Below are 13587 nucleotides of genomic sequence, written 5' to 3'. Positions count from 1 at the left end.
ATAAATTATTTTAATCTCATATATTAAATGCTAATAAAAATACATACATTTCAAAGACAAATTTTAAAAACGAAAAGTAGATTTTTTATAAAATAAAATTAAGCTTGTAATATAAAACATTTTATTTTATTTAAATAATTGTATGCATTACGGAATTTTTATATGCTGCGATTCCAAGTGGTGTTATTACTTTTATTATTATTACATTATTGATGGACCTATAATCGCGTAAAATGTAAAATCAAAGCTATTTAGATGCATAAACATATCGTAGAAAAGTCAATCGTAAAATATCGTCATCCTCTAGTATTATTAACAGAAACTCCGTATTCTACCAGCTGGTAACATTTCTAGTTCGCTGCCAATACGATTACGACCATTACGCAATATGTGTAGAAGTCCTTGATATTGACGATCTCGTCAAAGTGTTTGAAGCGCATTAATAAAGTTTTCTCATCGTAATGTAATTTATACCATAAGCTTGCAATAATTTATACATAATAACTTTGCGATTAGTAATAACTCCTAAATGATAATAAAAACGTAATAAATGATATAAAAAACATAATGAAAATAATGATGATAAGCTGATATAAATTTCTAAACGTTTTGCGTTCAATTTCAGGAGTTAATTAACCATTAATTATATTATTTCAGCATTTAATATATGTATGATATTAAAGACTAATTTTACATTTTGGTGACATGCGTTTGTATAAATTATAATCAGTTTCAAAAGTCATTACGGAGTTGTTGTCCAGAGTTGTTACAATTTTGACGATTAAAGATTATGTAGGAGTTATAACTCGCTATACATATATTTCACTCTATATATTTCAGAAATAATTTCAAAACATCTTTAAGATAAAAAACATTCGCGTAAAATGGTTATATATTGACACGTAAATTAATTAATTGTTCATATCGGCTAAAGAGAGAATAGATAATGTTTGCCAAAATTATTAAAAAAAATAAGGAAACAAACCGTGAAGACGAGACAAGATGAAAGAAGTAAAAGAACAATCGATGATTCGGAGATAGCAGGAAATTTTTGGTATTCTCGCAAAAAGTTCTTGCTATCGTCCGAACGTTTTCCGATTAAAATTACACGGAAGCTCTTTTTACATCTCGGTCGTAACTAACGGATGTTTGCAGATCTTCACTGACTGATATATACTGCAAGAAAGTACCAAGTACCATCAAAACTAGAATGGAGAACTATCTCATTTATGTCGAGAAAAATATACTGTCAAAAGAACGTGAAATACATAGTTATTCTATATCGAGATTCTCTCTCTCTCTCTCTCTCTCTCTCTCTCTTCAATAAATTAACATAAGCACATACAACTAATTCTGCTAAAAAATATTTCTAAACTGAGATATTTTTGAAATAGAAAAAATAAATTATGTACAAAAGATTGCAACTGCATTACATATAAAGAAAAAGGACATAAAACTTATTATATACTAAGAATATTCGTACTGCAATTGATAAATTGCATTCTAAATCTAAATCATATAAAATCAGATGAGAAAACTCGGGGCTATTTTCGATTTGAGAAATTATTCGGATTATTCGAAGCGGATTGTTGCTATAGAATGCAGAGAAAGTGTGAAATGGAGTGTCGGAGGAAATATCGAAGGAATCATCGCTTCATGCCACGCTATAGAATAAATAAAACTTCCTTTGCCGCGCGCGTCAAAGTTCGATCGTAAAGAGGGAGTTGAGATACCGCGCTGGAGCAGCTTCTTCTAAAATATGTTTTCTATACCGAAACGCTGGTGATTCGCGTTTTATGTCCCACCTTGCCAATTGCGTCTGAACGAAGTTCGACTAACCCACGAATTCACACCACGAGTAACAAAAACATTCGCGAAGTAATGTTGCGTGTTCTGAGTAAACGCAAGATATATCTTTTATGCATACAATATTTATTATTTATTATTTAGAAAATTATTATTAACTAATATAATAAGACGTACAAAAGTTAGTACATACAAATTTGTGATAATTTTGTTGTTAATTTTAATTAGTAATTTAATAGTAAAGTTGTTAATAGAACGCGCGCATATGCTAAGAAGACATATATGTTATAATCTGAATTACATTTATAAAAGATTTTATCGGCAATGCTATATGTCTGAAATAAATAGAGATCGAAAATCAGAAAACATGTATATAAGTAGAGATCGTAAAGAGCAATTGAACGCTCTTTTACGAGTATTCTATTTACAGTCGAGAAGCACCGGTCAAGAAAGGCTCGATGGTGAAATCGGCCACTTCTGAACAGATCGGCAAAATATGAACATGAAGTCATTAAAAGAAAGCTGATCCCTCACTTACTAATATTATTTCATACTCTCATCTCACTAATATTTACTCCTACACGTTAAATTAAATTTATTAAATAAAAATAATATATCACATTTCGCGATAACAGTTTAAATAACACATCTATTTTTATATATCAGATATTGCGTGATAAAAATAAATAAGATAAATAAAAATAAATTTTTAATTTTAAATAACGTAGCTTGTTTTAAGGAATAGATAGCATAACCCATCTCGAAACAGATTTTACGATTGACGTAATTCAGGGATCCATCCTAGAACCACGCATATGCTCATAACTATGTTGGAAGCGAAGACGAACAAACAACATTTGGCTTTGGAGAGATGCGCCTGTCTTGTACAATATGGTATGCAATTATACCTGGTTTTTATAAAAAGGAACTGTGCCACTGGCTTATTGGCTCATACATGCAGGCCAATTATGACAACTTGGCGCACGACATTAACAACTCGTTTTTACGTTTTAACGCGATAATTGCACCGTAAACGATCGTTTCTCATTTCCCTGCGGCATGACATCGGCTTCGGAAAAACAAGTATCGCGCTCGCCAACGACGCTGACAATGGCCTGTTATTCTCGAAGCATTTATGGCCTATAATGGGTGTAGGGTGCAAATCTCGTGCAATTGACTTTGACTGACGTAGAATAACGTTGCGCGTTGGTCAATTAGAATTTAATGTCATTGAGCTATACAGATCGTGCAGCGTTCTAAGGATAGCATCCGTCGTTAACAAAAATGGACGAAGAAAGATAACTTATTGAAATTCTTTCTTTTGCTATATATTTTTAAGGTAATAAGAAAATTTAATAATCGTATTCAACATTAAGAACATGAATAAAGATGGCTAGCTGCATTTTACTTTTGGTAAAAAAAAACCAAAAAAGTAAAAAAAGAAACGTTAAATATAACTAAATTCCTAGAAAAAAATTGTATTTCCGTTTATCCCTTTACACCTGCATATCTGTACCCCGTAGCTTGGATGTGTATTTATTGTGGACCAGCTATTATCGAGACGCTTTGCACATTTGTCCGTGTGCACACCTGTGGCAGGGAGCATGCGATAATAATCATATCTTGCGTGTGCGTCTGATAATGCATCGGTCTATAATTACGGTCTGTAAGCTGACAAACGATCAATTCCTATAGCGCAATCCATAATGTTGCATCGTTATATCATTAAGGTAACAACCAAGACGCAACATATAATGTCAATGGAATCTCATGGCTATCATAAATGTTATATCAACAATCTAGAAAATGACAACCAAAAACTGATTTAATTAAATATTTGCATTAACATGTAATTTGCGTGATTTATCAGCAGAGATATGTAGGTAATATTCCACTTTGAATGCAATGAAACATTTTGCAAGTAAAGCTTCCGCGCAGCAACGTGATGTCTCGACGCGATAAAAATTTGTCATTTTATTTCTTTTTATATTCATGAAGTTAGATATACATATACAGGGTGAGTTTTATTTCGTATGCAAATTATCTCCGTCAATTATCTCAGAAAATATTGGTTTATTACCCCCAGTAAAGCCCAACACAGGCCCCGAACCCAAAAATTAATAAAATAATCTATTGGCTTCCTCTGAATCCTCCACCTTTTATCTGAAACATTTTTCCAATAAACCAATACTTTCTGAGATAATTGACGGAAATAATTGGCACACGAAATAAAACTCACTCTGTATATATGTACATCGTTAGTTGAAATATTATTGTAAATTTAATATACATTTCTCACAGAATATATAATAATATGATAATATTTGCTTGACAAAACGGAAAATAGTTTAAGATTACATTTTCCAGTGGTTTCAGTAGGAAGAATTTTCAAATGTTCTTAATATTTAATTAAGAGGTCGTAGTCTTCGTTACCGATGCCACAAACGACATATGCGAAATTTCGTCTGTGATGTATCGAATTGGACAATCGTGAATACCGCAGGTACAAACCGAGCTAATATTCCGGCGTCCATATTACGAGCTAAGTTAAGCCCGTCGTCTCCCTTCGCTTGAGTCCCTCGTATGAAACAATCGGCTCGCATCTTAATTACGCGGCCATAATTTAGCAGTCGGCGCGTCCTCGAGCAGGTATTCGACCCATGCGAAATGTATGCGAGTCTGCGGATTATAGTTCGTCCTGCGAGCAGCGATTACGGCAAACAATGCCGACGATATCGAGTGCCACGACAACTACCGTTCGCACCGCTCTCTCTCTCTTCTCTAAAATAAGCGGAAACGCGGAACTGTGCTTTGCCTTCAAACGCGGAAATAACTACGAGTTAACGTGCATCGTTCACGTACGTACATAGTGGATCGTTTATTTTCGATTACACGATAACGTCTTCTGATACTGCCTTATCTGCATACAGTACAATTCTAGCTTGCTTAATTACGCGAATAAATTTGCTCGTTGTGAGTGCAGTCGGAAGAAAACGTTTCTCTTCAAAAACTTGCACCTCTGCTCTTTTAAAAATAAGTTGATTACTCGGAACTTACTGCCCCGTGGAGATTAGCATTTTTCTGCTAGAATTATCGCGACTCTTTTCTTACAACAATGCTAAATGGTTTGAAGAGATAAACTCGCATATTAACTTTCTTGGTTCTTCTCGTATGGTATATATCATCATAATAACATTAAATACTTTTAGCGTGAAAAAAGTACGTTATTCTTTCACGAGAAGAGATATCTTTCACGAGAAACAAAACTTTTATTTCATGATAAATGGTCTAGACCCGAGAGAAATATCCTTAAAATTAGTTTTATAAAACAAAAAAGGAAATAAATACATCATATTAATTTCTCAAATATTAAGTATCAATATTTAATTTATTAATTAAAAGCGTAGAGTTAAAAGAGAAAAATTAAATATTTTTGTGAATTAGTCATCGACATATGTTACTGTCGTTATTGAAGATGTTCTTAATCGTAAACGTTACACACATCACGATGAAAAGAGATTATTAAATATAAACAACACTTACCCACAACGCATAGCCGACCAAACATGTGACAAATGCTATCATAATCCCGTACATCGTAGGTAAAGTATCTTGAACGCATTGTCCTTTCTCCATGCTGATTTTCTCAACAGTGCACAAAACAGGAAGATACGTTGCGTTAATTTCGATCAATCAATCGTCCTAGTCTCGAATATTTCTTTCCTTGAAGAGGAGCATTCGCTCTGAGTAAATAAGAACCCGAGTGCTCGTTGTTCGGTAAGGGTATATCGATAAATCTGGCCCTCGGTGCAGCTATTTGCTGGAAAAGCGTTCGACGAGGAAACACGAGTAGAGCTACAAACGCGAAGAAGAGACGATAGAGGAAAATCGGAGAAGACGACGGAGGAAGAAACAAGACGGCTCTCGTCGAGTTCTCAAGGGAAAGATTTATAGTAGTTGCCTATCGAACGCAATTTCTAACGCGGGATACACTCGAGATCGTGAAACAAGCGTTCTTTCTCTCAAATTACGCTATATTTTTTACTAAATTTCCATCTTTTTTATATTATCAAGAAAATAACCCTTTACATGACCTCGTTCCACAGTCACAAAGTTTAGAATTTGATCAAAACTTACAATATTGACGGAAAAAGTTAAAACGACGGGGTGAATAAGAATCTAATTTAGCTGCAGCTGTGTTTACTTAACATTTTTCGTCATCAAGCATTCATCGAAGTTTCAAAATTTATGACATTTTATTAGCAAAATCGGTAATCAAAAATTTCTTACAATCTTATATACTCTCCGAGTACATCATTTTTAATTAGTTTATGTTATACAAATTGCTATTGTATAAACATCACTCTAGCGATAGCGGCAAAAAAATAACTTTATATATATACATATATGTATGTGTAAAGCGCGCGTGTGTATATACATATATACTTACACGTTTTTGCTAATAAATTATAAAAATTATAAAAATTTGTGCACTTTTCATTCACGTCTCATATTTCGACAAAAAATTACGAGCATTTTAACGGTGCGCTTGTTAATTGAACGGACAAAAGATTGACGCGTCGAGAATAAACCGTCCAGACTAGTTAAAAATTAAGACCGCTTAAATCGCAATGACCCATCTGCGTCGTTTCACACCAACGACCGCGACGCCGCGATTCGTTTCCAACGATGAAGTCGTCCCCGGGTATCCATCTCGGGGAATCGTCGGTGACATCGAAAAGAAAAACTCTCTTTCTCTCTCTTTCTCTCTCGACATCTGAAAGTTCACTTGGCAGCGAGACGGATGGGAAGGTTCCGTATCCGTACGATCGCCGGTCGATCACCGTCACCGAGTTCGCGAGGAAAACGCGAGGTTGAACAGCCGAGGTGCAAAATTCCACCTTGAACGAGATACGGACGGTCACTGGTTTCTAGTTTTGGCTAGCGTTTCTGGTTACTCTCAGACGCGCTGGACGCGGAAACGCGTATTAATAGTCCGACAGAAACGGAATCTGGGTGGTCAGAATGTGCGAAGAGAACAGAACGAAGAGAGCAGACAGACACCGATGGTTGCAAACGGACGTGCAAGATATCAGTACTCAAGATGGATTTAGCGCCGATTTATTTGCTTTAACAAATGTACGAATGGTATATATATCGATCAGTGCCAAAAAGGCTACGAACATGTCGATCACGTGTGGCTCGGCTTCCGCCGAGATATTCTTATCTCATAAGAATATGTTTATATGTTTATACAAATAATATAAACTCAATCCGCGTGCAAACGTAGAATATCGTGTAAATATCTAGATTTACAATATAAAATAGATTGCAATCGTATTGCTTTTATCAAATTACTCCATCAGATTGCCCACACTTTGATGATTCAAATGCAATCCTAGAGTTAGCGAGATAATTGCAGTGGATATCTCTCGACAAAGGCGCGCATGCAAAAAAAAGTAAATGATGTGCCGATAGTAATTTCAAATCCAATTACAATGAACAATCCACACAGAGCCATTTATCGCTGTAGCTGCTCTTTCATGACCAGACAGTTCAATCGTAAAGTGAGCATATTGCTTGTCGCGGTGACGACATGTATAGACATTTGTAAACAACTCATTCAACGTTCGTCGCCTTACGACTCATTTATTGCGTACTCATTCGTATTTGCTGACTCTATAGCCAACAAGACGCATTCAAAGGGAATCCCATCACGAGAGAAATCGCCTTCTCAATTTAAATTTTTCATTACCCAAAAGCGTCAACGCGCTCGCGTAATAAAATACGCATTTCATGCGCAAATAAGTGAAAAATGGAAATATAATGTAGTAACATCGCGCGACACATCATTTTCGTTGCAAAATAAATATATAAAAATAAATGTAATAAAATAATAAATAAATAAAATTATACCAGTAAATTAACTACCTACCAGTAAATTAGTACCTCATCAAAATATTGTTTAAAAGTAGGTCAACTTGCGAATGATAGCTCTTAATGCAAATTCATGTAAAATTGTACGAGTGACAGGTCTATCGAATGATGGAAAAAAATTTCTTTCAATTTTCTGCAGCCAAAAGATGATCTTACGAACTCTAGATCGACGTTCGCGCATGGCATAAAATACAATTTGGCGGATGTCAGGCCGTCGCGCGTCGTGACCATCGTCACCGTGTCGTTGCTGTTGCTAGTGCTACTAATACCGACGGTGGCGCGGCGTAACAAAATTTAATTGGATTTATCGATCGGTTTTCTCATTCCCATTTTCCGCACGTCCCGGCAATTAGAGGCTAACGTCCCGTTGCAGGTGATCCGTTGACGCCGTTGCACCGATAGCGAACAACGCGAAAATCCGCCGACGAGCCAACGAGCCGACAATCGGTAATCGGCATCGTAAACCCGACGACCGATGATTTTATTCCATTCGCTTGATCATGGACAGCGTGTGCCTGCCTATAAAGATCGTGTAAGCGTCGATAGTCATGCCGATAGCTTGAGCTAGCTCATCGTGCAACAAGCGATATGCGTTTGCCGCCCAAATCTGTTCACATGGCGACTAAAAAATTCAGCATTTGCATTTATCTAATCTAAGGCATATATGTCTAAGGCATAAAAATGTAAAATGAAACAATAAACTGTCTTTATAAAATACTTTGTGGATTCTAGAATATACACAAAAAAATAGCGTGTGTTACGAATGTTATATGTCGTGTACAATCATTTTAGGACTTAGGACATGAAATAAAAAGACCAATAATAATTAAGCGGTTCAAGACAAATGTCAGTGTGCCTATTGGTTCACACGGTATCTAATATCAGGAACTCGAGCAAATATATCGGAAGAAAATGCAAGGAATATCAAGTTACCGAAATGGGTATATCGCATATTCCTAAAAAGTAGACGAAAATCCTATGTAAGTTCACCGAGAAAGCTGATCACGTTTCAAACATTGTCGTGTTTCTGACAGTTCCAAATTCGAAAGCTGTCACGTGTAGTTTTCGCGATACGTCTGCTTAGTGAAGACGACGTGCCGTCGAAAGAATCAATAATGATATGATACATTATTGTTGATTATGATTACATATATCTACTCAACAAATGGAAAATACGCGCAAAAATAGAAGGCTGAAAATATAGTGAAACATCTAAAATGAAAATAGATATTTAAATTGAAATCATGATTTAGGATCAATGGTTCAATTTAATTTAAATTAGGTAATAATTTAATATTTAATTACAAAGGACAATAAAATTGAATATAGAGATATATATGTATACTTAAAATAGAAAAGATTAATTTACGACTTTAGATAAAACATATCTCAGCTTTCTTTGTTTATAAATATTCTAAAAATTAAAACAAACCATGAACTGTATAAACTATAAAGCATAACCACAGTTATCGGGGTAAGTATAAAGTGGAAGAAATTTGGACATTTAAATTTTTGGATGTAAGTAAAGACAATTTCATATTTAACAATGATCAAAAATCAAATTCCTACTGTATTCATTGAAGATAAAGAAGAGACAGACATAATCAATAATAATATTGTTCTATCAGTAGTCGATACAATACCAACTACAGCAGCTTTGTTGTCAGAGCTGCAGATGGTAAAGTAGATCTCTGCACACTGAAATTTCTGGTTATATACACGTTACCGATTGAGGAAACAAAAGATATATACGTAATATGCAAAAAAATAACAATTGACACTCAGTATTGTCAGGTGTTAAAACATAACGAATTTTGTAACTTTAAAATCTACAAAACACATGTTTTTAATGAAAAAATGAGCTTTAAGTATTATTCTATATAGTAGTTATCTAAGAAAGTATAATAGAGGCTGGAGTAGAGAAGAGAGAGAGATCAATTCTATGCAAATTAAAAAGGTGCGGCGAAGAATTCTTAAATATATCGTTATATCCCGATATATTGTCACATACGTGCAACTATTCGACCGCAGTACATGCAGATGTATTTTAACGGATATGCACAAACACGATTCAAACAACTAATTATTCCAAAACGTGATAAATAGAATATAAGTACTTTATCGGCATATATATCATACATTTTAATCACCTTTGATAAATAAATTGAGCTATGGTAAAAGCGCGATTATAAAAAAAACTACATATTTTCATGAAATATTTTTTACATTTTTATAAATTTTTTTATAAAATAGCACGAGCTCTTCTTTTCTACTTAACGACTGTTAAACGAGGGCGGAATGCTATACTATCGATATTTCTTTACGTTTTCGTACGGACAACGCGACTTATCCCAAACGTAAAATACGAACGCTCATGACGATCATGGGGTTTTGTTGATGGAGATAACATTAAGACGCTTAAATGCCACACCTCTCAAGAATCTCGTAAATGACACATGGGGTCTGAAAGACCCCAGCATGAAAAATGTCTCCTTACTTATTGATTTTTTGATATTTAGTTATGAAAATTATTTTCAATGTTGTTCAAGGCTTAGAAAAGAGAATAAAATGCTTATATTGTTAAAATTTCAATTTCAACATAGTATAAAAAATTAAGATCGCCAACAGTTAAAATATTGGCTCCAAAATCAAAAAAATAAAAAATAATAAATAAATAAATATGAGCTCCATTTTTGGCGGGAACATTTGAAAATATATCATTCTAAAGGGTCTGGGGTCCGCTGGACCCCGGGTGGCATTTAAGGGAGATAACATTAAGACGCAAACTAGTTTAGGTTCTTGCTAACCACCTCTTACCCACCATCAAGTCACCTTTGACGACGCGACACGGGAAAAAACTCGGGTCGTTAAGGTCCTGTCACACGTATCTCAAGCGAGTGCATTGACTTTTTCAAAGCATCGAGGTTATTACTCTAAAGTTACCAGTTACCACGTGCTCTTACACGCAATGGTGAATTATATTATATGCTCTTAAAAAAAGACATCAAGCATATACATATCAAATAAAAAGTTTCTAAAATAATAAAAACCATGAATTATTATAAGTGGAACACTCGGTAACATAACAATTTTTAATGCAAATGTATTAACTCTCTCGCCATTCTGTGAGCAAAACATTATGGAATAGAGGAAGCGATGACCAAGATGCACAGAAATGGCTATCGTAGTTGGCAAAGCTGCTTATATGGCAACTTAAGCGGTAACCCGTTTCAAGAGAGCTGCAGTTTCCTATATATCGCGCCACTCACATTTACTCACTCCCCAAGTATCTACCAAATTAGGTAAAAAAGATATATATGTCAGCTTATCACTTCGCAAATAACATCACGTTGAACATTAACTTTAAAACTTAGATTCAGCAAAGACTTTCTAAAAAAGTTATTCGTTCACGTTTCACTCACCAACAAGACATCGTTTCTACAAACATATTCTTGCGTATTCTCGAAATAATCGCTTATAAAGACTCAAACCTTTCTTTTCATGCTCATTGAAACGTGCCGACTTAAAAATTTGGTAGAATTAGCTTACCACCGATGTAGTTGTCCGGACACCAGGAACCTTCTGTCTTCCGAGACCGGTGAGTCCTCCAAGACATCTCCTGGCGCATTCGGAATCGTTGTCCTCGCAGATGGGACATCCCGCGGTGGAGGCGCCGCCTCGTTCTCTTAGGACATGATTGCTGCTAGTCGTGTAACCTTGGTCGGAACTGGCGTTCGAGTTTGGCCTAGAGTCGTCAGAGCTGTCGAATGGTTTAATGTTCCTCGGCCGATGAATGATTCCCACCGGTTCCCATATCTCGCTGGTCGACGACGCGTAATAATTATTCTCCTTGGTCTCGCGACTTCTCTCGTCAACGACTTTACCGCCACGAGCGACAGTGACTTCTTCCTTCGTCACGATAGACGATTTTACACTTAAAGATGTCTCAAGTCGCACTGGAGCCCTTTAGAACCATGCCAATTTACAAGATAGCAGCGTGGATCTTATACAGAATGTATGTCGAATGGAATATGAATTTACGAATAATAAATTACAGTAAGTTTACGTTACAATCAATACATGCCACTAAAATGATGGTGTTGTTGATTACCATCCATAAGTACAGTAATAAAGCACTGTCTTCAAGTACAGTTAACTTAATCGTGATAAATAAGAAATTCAAGATACGCGATAAATAGCAAAAATGCCGCGACAAACAATAAGATATATCAACGCAAAATATAACAGCGATAAGTGTACCGATGTAGATTTCACCGAAAAGAAAAGGGAAAAATATGGAATACGACATAAAACGAGTAAATTCAGTATGCACGTTAGGGAAAGATCCACAATGCTACCTTAAAATCCCAGCCTTGACGAGAATCTGGTTGAGAAGATCGCACGGTGGGACCTGGCCGGTTATCATGGCTTCTCGTATAGCAACTCCGTCCGGCCCCTCGAGGGGGATCGGTACACCGTTTATCAGCAGGACTTCCTCCTCTCTCACGCAGGACTTTTTCTCGCAGTCCACAACCTTGACACCAGGCCCGAGTATAGACTCCACCGTGGATTGAATCTCGTGGTCATCCATCCCTGAGAACGTACGCTTCTTTCTCGTATTCGCTACGTCTTTTCATTATTGACATCTCGTGGCGAATTTGACAATAATTTAAACTTTATTTATATTATAATGTGCGCCAACATGCGAATTATAGTCTTTTAATTCTGATTTCGAGAAAAAATTCGAAAGGTTTAGTACGTGTTATGCAATATGCATGATAATACCGCCAATTATTGTTCTCTCAGTGATTTGTGAAGCCGTAGGTAGAATATCGTAAGAGAGTACTAGCACACGTGCGCGCTGCTTTTCGACCACCTAAACTAACCTAACTTAATTAAACCCACCTGGAACCGGCGGCGGCGGTGCTATGCACCTGAATCGACTTGTGGAGCGAAATTATTCTGAAGTACTGTAGAGATTTTCAAAGTAGTTCGGTAAAAGTTTTCTCGAGTCGATAGCTAACGTAATCCTCGCTTTCGCAATTGAAACTCAAACTGAAATAACTTCGTCAATACAATAATAGTTTTTAAAAGTTTTAGTCAAAATATTAACACACGCCAAATAATCGCTTTTGCATTATGTGATGTGTTTTATTAATAAATAAAATTATTAATAAATAAAATAGAATATTTAGTCTTGTCTAAAGATTAATCTTTATTTATTAAAATTGTTGGACGGAACACGATTGATCCCTCGTTATAAATTATATATATTATATATTATAATTTCAATGTTTGCTTAATTATTCATAGGTAGTAGGTACAAGACAACATATAAATTTTCCTCTGCGCCAACGATAGGTATATTCAATATTTTTACCCTTTTATCGTGCTACAGTCTTCAGAGGCGCGAACAATACTTTCTCGCGTGATCGATAATCAGCTAACGAGCATGCTACGACATAAATCAGAAACTTCGCTGGCAACGTAGGTCATGAACAAAGTGGAGAACATCGCTAGTCGATGATGCGAGAAATGCATTATTCCAATGCACGGTACGGCGCCGCTCCGCGCGCGCGCTTGCATAGATAAATGCACCGCTGCATGATTTACAATTTACATCTCAAGAAGAACCGAGAACGATGTCGGGCGAGACGAAAGACGAGCACGGATGAGTGTGCAGAGCTATAAATGCGTTTCTGTTTTGATTCTTAAGTACATTCTTTAAACGAGCGAGACCAGCTAGAAATGTAGAGCTGAGGGAGAAGACTCCCTGTCTGGGAGTTCGGAGATGTAAGAGCGGCAATGTAAGCTACATCGACGGTTTCGCGATAGACGAGCAAA

General features: G+C 35.9%; 1 protein-coding gene across 1 annotated transcript in view; it reads right to left on the bottom strand.

Annotated features, from left to right (window-relative positions):
* LOC139773039 (uncharacterized) overlaps nt 1–13587 on the bottom strand; it is a 291846-nt gene that overhangs the window by 170864 nt on the left and 107395 nt on the right. The window lies entirely within an intron of this gene.

The sequence above is a fragment of the Temnothorax nylanderi genome, unplaced genomic scaffold, assembly GCF_030848795.1.
Source record: "Temnothorax nylanderi isolate EJ_2023f unplaced genomic scaffold, tnyl_v1.0 TNYL_tig0056_pilon, whole genome shotgun sequence".
Lineage (NCBI taxonomy): Eukaryota > Metazoa > Arthropoda > Insecta > Hymenoptera > Formicidae > Temnothorax > Temnothorax nylanderi.
The sequence above is the reverse complement of the archived record's forward strand: the minus strand, read 5'-3'. Positions and strand labels throughout refer to the sequence as shown.